The following is a 12,992-nucleotide window of genomic DNA, read 5'->3' on the forward strand; positions in this document are numbered from 1 at the left end:
GGTTCTCTGGTCCATCAAGGCAGAGTGGAAGGGATGTAAGCTCACAGACAGTGCAAAGCAGAGGCCAGGCTGTGTTTTACTGAGACAACCATGCTCAACACACACAACAAATGTGCTACTACTTAATAAGCAAAACACAAACTTAAATAAATGCAATATCTTCCTTCTCCCTGCGATCAACTGACCTGGGCTCCTGTTCACCTACACCCTTACGCTGCTCATTCTGCTGACTGCAGTGAATTGTTGTGAACAAAGAGAAAACAAATGCTACAGTATTTTATGTTGTAACAGTTGAGTAATGAAAATTTTCATTTTATGGATGAAGAATTTGGCCAAAATAATGAACAGATTAATACATTTTTCATTGCTAGAGAAACAGGGCTTGTCAAAAATTAATAATATATCATATTCTTTAAGTACAATTTCCTTACCAAGATAATTTTTTAGATCAAAACAAAAGTCAGTCCAAAATACTGTCACATGTGCACATTGAAGAAAGAAAAAAAAAGATGCTGTAGACTTTCTAGCTCATTGTTGCAAAAGGAGCATTTTTCTTCTATATTTGGAATGTATTTACAAATAATGGAGTTTAATGGGTAAAATTTATGTAAGATTTTAAAAGAAGGTTCTTTAGCTTTGTTGGACAAGACAAATATGTAGGGCAAAGAAAAAATATGTTCTTCTATCAAGAGTCTGGTATGTCCAGTTTTCAAAGAACAAGGATTCATTGTTGTAAGTGTTAATGGCATTATTCCATAAAAAATATTTATGAGGAGAGTAGTTGTGCTTATACAATAGAGACCAGCTCATAAGGGCTGATTTATGGAAGTTGGAGAGTTTGACTGGGAGGTTACCCACAGCGAAGGAACACATTATGTCAGGAATTGGTGTGTGGAACCCGTTGGAAAGTCTGACATGGGTTAGGGAACAATCTGGCAGCTTTATGGTAGAGGGAAAGCTGCTTATATCAGGGTGAAAACAGGTGAAAACAATGAGTACTGATTAAAGTAAAAAGTAGTCCGAAACTGAGATGAAACAGAAACAGGACATAATGTCAAAATAAAAGCACGAGAACGGAAACAGGCGGGACAGAATCATGATACATTAATAAGAAATTAAGACCACCAACCTTTTTAAACAGGAAATTTGGGATGGTATTCCACATGCTATCTGGAATTTTTTTTTAGAAATCTTTTGATCCAATTAATTTTTGTAATATGGTTAAATGAAGAAAAATCTAGAACATTGAGCCCTCCCTCTGTAAGAGGTAAACATAATTTCCTTTTTAACCTTGTGTGGTTTATGGGCCTGCAGTTGTTCTCCACCGACTTCCAGAGATCAAGGGATGAAGGGAAACGCCTGGCACTCACCTGATCTGAGAACTGATTGGTGGAGATGCTGGATCAACAACATGACGTTTTATAGAAATATATTTTTTGTAAAATCGCAATAATTGTAATTTTATTAGTTGGAGTTTGCACTACGAAGGTTTGTTATGTTAACAGGGTAAATGTGTGGTTTATCAGAGGAGCTGAACACAGTTCCCAGAGGCTGCAGACGGTCTGTGACAGTCCTGCTCTACAATGTGAACTGATTTAATTCCTGAAGGATTAAGAGACACAAAAGCCGTTGGTGAGCGGGATGTGAAGCGTCTTTCAGTGACATCTGTACAGAGTCAGTGCAAACTAAATGTCTGACAACAATGGCCGTGAATGTATTTATGCATTTTCATATCAAATCGAGCCTGGGCAGCTCAGATACAGCAGCAAACTGATCTGATGGTGCTTTGTATGAGAAATGTGTTCCAGATACATGTTCAGACACAGTATGTGAGTAACAGTACTGAGATCGGCGTGTTATCAGTCTCCTTGTCATATAGAAGGACGTCATTAAACCAGTAGCTGTTTGGATCCTGAGGAGAAGCTGAACAGTTTGGTGTGGTGACGGTTTATCAAATCGGGATCAGACCTACCAGGACGTGAGTTTCTCTGATGTCCTGTCCAGGCTGAGGCTGGTGGACAGCTCCTGTATTATCCATCTGGGCTGTGGCAGTTTGGCACCACACCCTGCTGCCGCCGACCAGGCGCAGTGCGTCTCGGACCAGCCTCGAGCTTTGCCATGACACATGACACACAGTGCCTGCTTCATTCAGGATGTTTGTGTGTAGCAGGTCCCGAGACGAGCCACAAGGTGTCGCTGGTGTCAAAGGAAAAGGCAAACCTGCAGCAGCTTCAGACCAGCTGGAACGTTGAGGCTCAGCCAAGGGGATCGTTACTATCCTGTGTCTGTGTTCCTCCAAACAGCCGCTGGAGCACTGGACGAGGAGGAGGCGAAGCTGACTGGACCACCAGCAGTCAGCTGGGCTGTAGCAGTGACGGAAAGAAGTACATTAACTACTGTACTTAGGTACTTTTGAGGTACTTGTACTGTACTTTACTTGAGTATTCCCATATTGTACTTACTTTACTCCACTACATTTGACAGCTGTAGTTACTTTGAAGATTCAAATTAATAAGACAAATATTTTATTATAGGTTAAGACTTTATTGATCAGAATCAGAATCAGAATCAGAATCAGGCTTTATTGGCCAGGTGTGTCGAACACATGAGGAATTTGATTCTGGTACAACCACTCTCAATGTGCACGTACATATCCCCATGCAAGGGGCAAGTAAACAGTAAACCAACATAAGGTTGTGTAGTATAACAAAGTAAACAGTATTAAGAAGCAATAAACAATGTAGACAGACAAAGGAATGTTCACTGAAATGAGATAAATAGGAATAAAATAGAGTACTTAAAAACAGAGGCTTGTACGGATCTGTATAATCTGTACAGGGTATATTTAAGGGTATTGCACTGAGGGTTATTGTCCAGTCATACTGTTGTGGGTCAAGTGTTTATACTTGAATCCCGGTAGGAAATCCACCAGCTACCCAGCAGGATGTAAAGCACTTCACAGTATAAGTATATAAGGTAGTTACCATCAGCTCCACCTTTACCAGCTGCAGCATTAAACTGATGGACACAGTAATCATTAGTCACTATGATCCAGTAGTATCAGAGACATTACTGGGACACGGGCCATTCTGCTGGATGAGTACTGGTACTGTTGGTACTTCAAGTACAGTACATGTTGATGCTAATACTTTTGTATTTTTAACTAAATAAGATTTTGAATGCAGGGCTTGTAACAGAGTATTCTTACACTGTGGTAGTGAGACTTTTACTGAAGTAAAGGATTGCATGACCCTGTTTGGAAGGTGCTGTACAAATAAAGATTGATTCAGTGAAGCAAAATATCAGCTGACACAGTTCCTCACTGGCTTTACTGCCTGAGCTTGAGGCCCGTGCGTTTACTCACATTACCACGGAGCAAACTGGTGCCCAGGTTGTGTTCCAACAAAGAACAAGTGTCCACACTGTGTAGAGAACATAGGGTGTAAATAAATCTCTGAACGCTAATGTGCTTGTTTTCACTGTCAAGGAGCCACACGCTTTGTCAAAGCGTCCCCTGTAGGGACCAATGCCAAGCAGTTGCTGTCAATAACATACTAGTTTGGCTTCATATTACCTGCTGAATGATATGCGAGGTGTCTTTTTGTTCACCAGCATCAGTGAGCAGCCCTACAAACTGCATCAAGCCAGAGTCAATCAAGTCTCTCGGCTCTACAGTTAACAGCACATGTCACAGCTCAGCAGCACGGCGTCACCTTGATGTGCTTCACTTGTTAGAAATGCCAACATTCATTCCTTAAAGTCATTTAATTTAGTTTCACAGCACATTACACGAGAGTATTTGTGAGAACGTCATTAAAAGACACAGTTTCGGAGCTAACAGGTGTCAATGGAGATATCCAGGCCCTGTCTCTTATGTCATTTAAACAGTGAGACCACAGCTGGTAAAGTTTCACCTCATAATTATTGATCTTCTGTCATTTAACAGGAGTGTTGCTGAACTGGTACTGAGGAACTCATGCTGTGTTTGTTTCCAGAAGGGGAAAACAGCCTTCCTGTGCTGCAAGGCAGACAGCATCTGCAGGTGATGAAAGCCTCCACATGGTGGTGCTGGTGTCACATGACAAAGAGCAGAAAAAGGCTGTAGTGCGCCGCCTATAGGACACATGGCAGACACTGCAGCCTGTTTCTGATCACACCTAGGAGCTGCTGCAGCCTTTCATAGAGTGACATCTGAGTCTGGTCTCCATCATGTGACAACACTAATGTAATGACTGACCTTACATCCTGAGAAAACTGGAGTTTAATGTCCCTGAGCAGTTTGACTGATTAACAATGAAGTAATTAATGAAAATAACAACAAATAAAAAGAGTACACAGGTTACTGCCAATACCACAGTTTTCTTTCACCTTTCACCTGTTGTCACAGCCACCTACAGACCTGTCGAGTCCTGACCCCATCCCCATCCAACAGGAGCCAGACCTCCTGAGGCTCTGGTGTCCGAATGGGAGCAGACCCCTGCAGCTGGCCCAACATCTGGCGGCTCTGGGATCAGCACATTCATGGCCAGGGACTCATGTGGAGCGAACACTGAGGCTACATATTTTTCATTTCAGAATAACACATGCTTTAGAATTGTAATGAGATTACTGTGACCTGAAAATACAATATGTAAAGTGCTGTCGACTGTAGCTGATGCTTGGATTGAGAATATTGTGTATTTATTTGGCAACTTTTTACTTTAAGCCACTATTTACTGTATTATCTGTAACATCTGGTTTCTGACAATGCAGCTGTTTATTAATGTGCCCAGGTATGGCCTCCTAGAGGTGGAGGCCACTGTGCAAACAGATCACTTATACATTTATTTCTTATGTTAATAAGAAGAAATGTGTTCATGGGGCAGCTGTGGCTCAGGAGGTAAAACTGGTTCTCTAACCGGGGTCGGCGGTTTGATCCCTGGCTTCTCCAGTCCACATGTCCAAGCGTCCTTGGAGAAGACACTGAGCCCCAGGTTTGAGGTGATGTGTGAATGGCCAAATAGTGTTAAAGTGATGTGAGTGTGCTTCAGTGCACAGGAAACCACCAGACAAGTGTAAATCTATTTACGACTAGGGAAGTCAGAACACTGAACATTAAAAAACACCCGGACTTGTCATTATAGCTATATATACTGTAACTACACATGTCATAAACCATTTATCAGAGTGATTAGTTTGTGTGGTGCTTGTAGTGTTACTACATGCTCAGTATTTTGATACTTAATATAGTCATCAGTTTTATTGTTCCTTTATATGTTCATATTATTATTTTCTTGTTGTTACAAAGTTCCTGAAAGTTTCAAAACACCTCCAGCTGCAGGTTTTTTCCACCTCCTGTGCTGGAAATATTCTGAGGTTGTGTTTTTCTTCTTCACTGCTGCTGACGGATGTTTGTCAAATCTGACCTGACCTCAAAGCCTGGCGCTGCTGCAGTCTCTTTTAACCTCATGCACATTCTGCTGCACACTTCCTGTCACTGGTGAAGCTGCAGAAAACAACAAACACAACCACCAAACAAACAACTGTTGTTCTGTTGCTGCTGAAGCCTAATTACTGTCACAGCGGGTCACACAGGGCCGACACAGAAACCAGGTCAAGATCTGTCTCGATGGCGATGACAAGTTTTAAATCTCTTAATGTTTCTAGAGGGATCAGACGTTAACATGAGTCATAAAGCAAACTTATTAGACCCACAGTGTTTGTCGCTTTTAGAACATAACAACAGAGACTGGTCTCTGATGTCACAGAGGACAAATGGGGACAATCAAAACATTAACAGGTTTTATTACTGGCTGAGTAAAGTGGGCCCCGACATCACTGGGCTTCCTGTGGCGGAGGGTTTTTATAGCTCATTTGCATCTTAAAGTACAATAGCTACTAGTTCTGTATTACAGTGTCATGCTAAGTTTATTTAGTCATGTGCACCGTGTGACCACAATACAAACACAGAGGGACCCTCTGCAGGATTCTCTGTGGCCCCTGTCTCTAAGAGGGGTGGACATAAAAACTCCTGCTTTCATAGCTTTGTTTAAAGTTTCATCAGAGTAACATGGAGAAAACCTGCAGCAGGTGGTTGTCCGGCAGAGACGTCCTGGTCAGTGTCTGTGTCTCCGTGCAAACGAAGCTGCCGCCTGTACTGTGCTCTGTGACGAGGGCCCAGCAGCATGATGGGATATTAGCTACGGTATTTACATGAGACAAACAAAGAGAGCACAAAGCTGATGTAACACTGGGGCTGTTCATAAAAACCTAATCATAACAATAAATGTGAGTGAATCCACAGTAGGACGTCTCCAGACCAGACAGAGGCTGTGTCATGGGGCCACGCTGTCCAGACCAACATCCAGACTGAGCTACAGTCTGGCACAGTCTGTCGGCCCCGGGGACGCTTCACGCTGTCTGGTGTTCACTTTCAACAAATGCTTCACTTTTGCTACTGTAGTTATTTTTGCTGATAAAATAGTTCATGTTCAATAAAAGTTATGAATGCAGGAGTGTCGCATCCAGGGCCACAGCACCAAGTTAGTTCATGTTCTACAGATTCTCCAACAAACGTGTAAAAATGAAATGACTAAAAACTCAGTGAACCCAGGACTCAGGGGCCCCTGGAGGCCGGGGCCTGTTATGTACAGCAGACATTTAGTGGTAGTAATACGTTTAACCTCCATGTGCATAATGACATCAGTGCCAGACAATGACCTTGAAGAAAGATAACCACATCATCATCATCATCATCATCATCATCATCATCATTATTATTTTTGATTTGATTTGATTTGATTTATTCTTTCAAACATGCAGAACAAACAACATCAACACACACATAATTATACAAATTCAACCAATGCTGATTCAGAATCAGTTTGCTTATACCTAGTACATGTTTGAATGGAGTAGGAAGACTTATCCAGCCCTACCCCAGAACATCATCTTATACAAAAAATTTCATGCATCATTGGCTGCAAGCAGTATCTCTACATAGGTGATTCTCTTCTTCACCATACAAGTAATACACAGAAAATTTAAAACAGAGTGTTTCTTTCATGCATTCTTGATTAAATCTCTTATTCTTGCATGTATCTTGAATGACACATACATTTATATTTATATTTAAACTCCTCAATTCTAGTACTGTTTTTCATGTCCAGACTTAAATTATTCCATAATTTGACCCCACTTATAGAAATACAAAATCTTTTTTGGTCGTACGTATAGCATGAACTTTTAGATTCAATTGACCCCTTAATTTATTACTCAGACAAACTGCATTCCTCCACTTGCAGACAGATGAGACCAACTAAAATGACAGTGAATGTGTATTTACATGTGCTGGGTAATAATTGTTATACGTTTGGACCAAGGAACCTGCGGATCCACATCATCTGTGTCTGTGAAAGGGAAACGATAAGTGTCAGCAGAATGAACCAACACAGCTCAGTGGTGTACAGGTGGAGCAGGAGGGTCAGCAGTCACTGCATTCATCACTGTGCCTTATCACTGTTTTAGTTTAGTTTAGTTTAGTTTTTAGCTTTATTAAAGAGAACATGACCAGGTTCTGCTGCAGACAAACAAGAAGAGCAACACAGGACACAAACACCTACGTATGTGACAAAGTGTTCTGATATGAGACGGAAATAAAGAAGTAAATTCGATTATTGTCTCTTTGGCCAGATGTTCTCTACTTGTTCCAATGAACAAACTGGTAACTGGTCCTACTTTAGAACAAAATTTAGAACAAAACCAAACTGTTTTTGTGCACAGGGGATGTGGGCCCCTCGCGGTGGCCCCGGCCTCTGAGCAGCTGTTCGAGCGTCCACCTGCTTCTGAGGCTACACCTGAATATTTCATATTTATGACATATTTGTGAGGAACAGCAGCAGCACGACCTACTGCGCTGAGGGTTTATATTTAGGTGTCTGATCTGTTTTCTCACACCACACCTGATGGTGCGTCTTCATCTCAGTGCCGCCTGGCCTCGATTTCCCCGCCCACACACACTTCCTGTCCCAGCAGGCTTTGAGGCTGAAACCGCCACCGCCTCCGTCTGTGACGCAGGCGTCTTCATGCAGCTCGATCACACTGTGCGACCACATCCTGTGGAAACAATGAGGCAGAAGATTTTCCAGCAGCATCAGCCAATCAGAGCACAGATAGACGCATCCGCAGAATCACACCTCGTCATTTAATTTAAACCTTTAAAACAAATATTCACTTTATGTTTATACAGTCACTTACATGCACATCTTGGTTCCTTCTTTATACAGTATTTGTCTTCATGTTATTTCAGCTGATCTCATTTAATTCTTCTTGTCTCCAGTTTGATCACATTCAGTCCCTAAACAACTGTGATGTTTTCTTATCTTCAGAGTTTCTCTTATGATATGAACATTAACAACCGTCGTCCTTGTCTTTGACCTGCTGAGGTCACTTTCATTTTTGATGGCTTCCTGCATGTCTGTGCTCATTGTACCTGCAGAAACTATCAAGACTGAGACACCAGCAGGTGTAGAATGAAATATGGTTTAAAAAGAAATGCATGAAAATATCTCTTGTTGACAGAGCTTGATCAACACAATAATGTATCATTAATTATAGTTAATATATTATGCATGAGCCATTGTCCATATTAAGTACTTTTAATACTTTAACTAAATTTGCCAATAATACCTTTGTGCTGTTTCTGACAGTTTGAGTGAAGGACTTTTACTTGTAACAGTGTAGTTTTAACACCGTGTGGTATTACCAATATTACATAAGTAAAAGATTTGAGTACCTCATCCACCACTGCAAACAGACACCTACACACATAAAGTCTGTCAGTTTCACTTTCAAAGATAGATAAATAAATAAATAAATAAATAAAGGGAGGAAGACAGAAAAAAAGACAGACCCGTTTTCTTTATAAACTCTAACCCTAAAAAACACTAAGAGCAAGTTCGACGTAAACAAGGTGAATTACAGGTTAACAGATTTCTGTGACAAACACTTTCCTGGATCTCAATGATTATCATGATGAGTTAGACATTGTTCTTAGTGATAACTGCTGGGTGATAAGTGCTGATTACTAGATGTGTAGAACAGGTAAAGGGCCCAGATGCTCGGTGTGTGTGACCTGTGCTGCATGAACAGGGCAGAGCTCCACCACAGTGTTTAACCACGTGCTGATTTGTTCTGTCACTCCTCTGTGGTCAAACCGCTGGTTCCTGCAGACACACTACAAGGTCAGAAATATTTGGACAGCTTACCTATGTTATAGCGTAGCATGTGATAGTGACACCATGGTCATGAATGTGCTGCTCCACCAGCCTGAGCCAGCTGCAGCGATGAGCTCCCAGTCAAACAGGTCAGAGCATTGGTGACGTCCACCCCCGGTGATGGGTGATGATGTCGGGCTCACGGTCTGGGTTCAGTTCTGTTGGATGGGGTTGAGGTCAGGACCTTGTCAGGTTCTTTCACAGCAAAGAAAGAGACAAACACAAATTGTTGTCTAGTATGTCAGTGTACAGTGGAGCCTTAAGGTTTAGCCTATGTGGAACTAAAAGATCCAAACCGGCCAAAGCTAAGCCAGAACAAAGAAGCTGTCCACATACTTTTGGCCACATGATACAGTAAGTGTCGCTCATTAGCTTCAGACATTTTATTTTTGACAGGTCTTTACTAATGTCACAGCTCTGATTCATTTCTCTTGTTGCTGAAGAAAACCATCTGTCCCACATCGTATCTTAGATGGAATAAATAATCGTTATTAGTCTGAGGGGGCACCGCAGCAGCCTGCCAAAGCATCCTGGGTAAACAGGGGTGTTTGTTTAAAGGTGGACTGTAAGCTGGGGCAGTCCTCAGACTGAGACTGATGCCACTGTCTGTTTCACCATCCATCATTTACCCCACAGGAGTGCTACAGATGCCGGTAGAGTGCAGGGAGCTGAGAGTCGGTGTAGGAAGAGCTGAGGCCTCTCACCAGATTCTCTGAACCACACGAGGCCTTAGCTCTCACACCTGCAGCCTGCCATTAAAAATACACCCGAGACTTCAAACACAGTGAGAAAGCACTTCAGACAAACTGAGTTTTACAGACAATGGTCAACATGTGCACAGAGGCAGAACAGAAAAGGAAATTCATGTTCACTGTGCAGTGTTAACATAGCACGTTGGTCCTACAGCAGCTCGGGCCTGTCACTGCCCAGTAAACCGTACAATCAGACAAGCACGTGCTCTTTGCAGACACCGCTCATCTTCAGTGTCTGACAGCTGTGAGCAGCTCCTCTGTTTCCAGCACCTACTGTTTTTACTCAGCACAGTGACTTTCTAATGAGTTTATCTTGTTCTCTGTGTGGACACACTGCAGAGCCAAAACCTGGTTAGAGTTGGTGTGGAGCCTGTCGTGAAGACCTCCTGCCCAGTCGATGGCCTCTGGCCAGAAACTCATGTGCACATGTGTGGGTGTACTGCTACCTGAAACAGAAATGTGACCATGCTCATTTCTGATGGTAAGTGAGGAGTCATCTCTAAAGACAACAGGAACAACAGACGCTACCATCTGTTGCATGTTCCCAGTGAACTGAATGGGAGAGTGTGTCCAAACCTCTGACTGGTAGCGTCTGTACTGTAAATCAAAAATTTAAACTCAGCACAAAATGAGTCTGTAAATCATTTAAATACGAGAGTTCATCAGTTATTTGTTCTGCACGCTTGAACTTGGAACAAAAATCACTCCCACCTCCCAGAAATAAAGCATCACGCTGTGGGCCAGTGGAAAACAGGTGGAGTGGAAGTGGCTGAGACATGCAGATCCCACGCACACAGCTGTGCTCTCACCCTGTGGTTGTCATCGTTTCCATTCAGTCTGCCTGTGTAACCTGGAAGTGATGACACACATTCACTGATCACAAACATGAGCAGGAAATTACTGCGGCATTTGCAACGTAAACTGCAGATGTTCATCACAGCCATCGAACAGTAACCATCACTACGCAGAGAAACGAGCCTGTGGATGCAGACACCAGGCTTGTTGCTAGGTGACGAGCAGGCGTAGTAAACATGATGGGAGCAGAGTAGGAGGTCAGGTGGCGTAGCTACAGAATGACAAAGTCCAGACAGGGAGGATGTCAGGGCAGACAGATCAGCTGCACAGGTCGTTCCACAACCTTAGCAGTGTGTTGTTACCATGGTGACAAAGAGTCTCTAACAATAAAGTCCGCATTTTATCCCAAACCAAACCTGTCCCACAGCCTTAATCTTGTGTTTAATATTGTTGCCACCATGACACCTGCTGCTCCTGCACTCTGACCCCACAGGAACAGAGCTGGATGGAGGCCTCGCCGTGTTACTATAGCTTCTGGCTTGTCACGTGACACACACTGACCCACAGAGGACAAGAAGCCACTAAAACTCTCACAAACCAGAGTGTGAGCCACCGGGTCCAGTGAATTTGCAAAGTTTAGAAGAGACGCAGGATAATTTTGATTTTTCTCATTCAGAAGTCAGGGACGCTTGTTATTTTTATGGCCTGGATCCAGAAGCATGAAAGGTTTTTCTGCAGTGTGTAACTTTCATTGGGATGAACAGTGCACCTTCTGGTAAAGTAGTTACATGACCAGTGACCTTTAGGATCATGTAGGTCACCTGTGGTGACTGAACGCTCTTAAATGTCCTGTCAGCTTCCATCACTAGGGCATCAGAAGTGCCACTTTTTAAAGGAAAGGTCGAGTCACAAAGCTAAACTGGAGCCCAGCAACATTGTGTTGACAGTAACTGTCCTCATCATTACTCACAAACATCTGCAGATGCACTAGGTCTGTGTGGTGTGCGAGCCCGGTTTCATCAGGCCATGCAGGCAGAGAGCAGTGTTGACCTCTATAGGTGTTTTACTTCATGGAACAGCACTGCAGGCTGAACGGTGTTAATACTTTATTCATCCTGCCAGGACACTCCTACAGGACACATAAAGAGGAACCGAAGAAGCCAACTGCAGAGAAGCTCACCAGGACACCACTGCCCTCTCTGCATTTACCACCGCAGGGTGCATAGGAAAGCTGCCTCCATCCTCAAAGACCCCACCCACCCCCAGCATGGACTGTTCATGCCCCTACCCTCCAGCCAGAGGTTCAACAATGTGAAATGCAGGACCTCTAGACTGAAAAACTCTTTCTTTCCAACTGCCATCAGACTTCTAAACAGCTGACTCAGGATCCATCTCATGTAATTCAACCTGCACTGTTTGCACTGTTACTGTGCACGTGCATAATTGTACATTCACTGCTGAATATTTGCACAAACAGCTCCCATGTAGAAAAACATTCTCTCTACATGATACTGTGTTCTTGTTGTATTTTTATTGTGCGTATTTCATTTGCTGCTTTAAAGTGCCTCAGATTTGTGTCACCTGCTTATCTACTTTATATTTCATTTGTATTTTGTGGCATTCATGTGGGTGGCAAAGTAAGAATTCTGTTGTACAGGGAAACACGTTTCCTAACTGTGCATATGACAAATAAACACTTTGACCTTGGCCTTGACCCACTGTTTGGTAGCTTTGTTCTGCCTAGGCCACATCTGGTGCCACCAGCCCTTCATTTTCTTGTAGCTCATTCCAAACCATTAGTGTGTGTGTGGAGTCCCAGACTGGCTGTGATCTCCTCCTGTTTTACCCCCAGGCCACTGTCTTTCCCTTCACTTTGTGTTCCATAAACCTAACACTGTGCACGCCTCGGGATGTCTGGTCTCAGAGTCACATGCTGCCATGTCCACCATCCACCTCAGCCAACGTGGAGCTTCATTCCCTTTGGATAAAACTGCCTGTGAACATAACTCCATGTGTCACCACATCATAGTTGAAACTAAACAGATATAAATTCAGGCTGTGGTACCATCTGCCCGAGGAGACGAGGCTGTCCCAGTCAGTGCCATCTAAAACGCTCGATTCTGCATTTCACTTGTTGGCTTTCGATAGCTTCCTGTTTCACCATGGCTAGCAATGTGCCGTGCACAAAGCC

The sequence above is a fragment of the Monopterus albus genome, unplaced genomic scaffold, assembly GCF_001952655.1.
Source record: "Monopterus albus unplaced genomic scaffold, M_albus_1.0 scaffold316.1, whole genome shotgun sequence".
Lineage (NCBI taxonomy): Eukaryota > Metazoa > Chordata > Actinopteri > Synbranchiformes > Synbranchidae > Monopterus > Monopterus albus.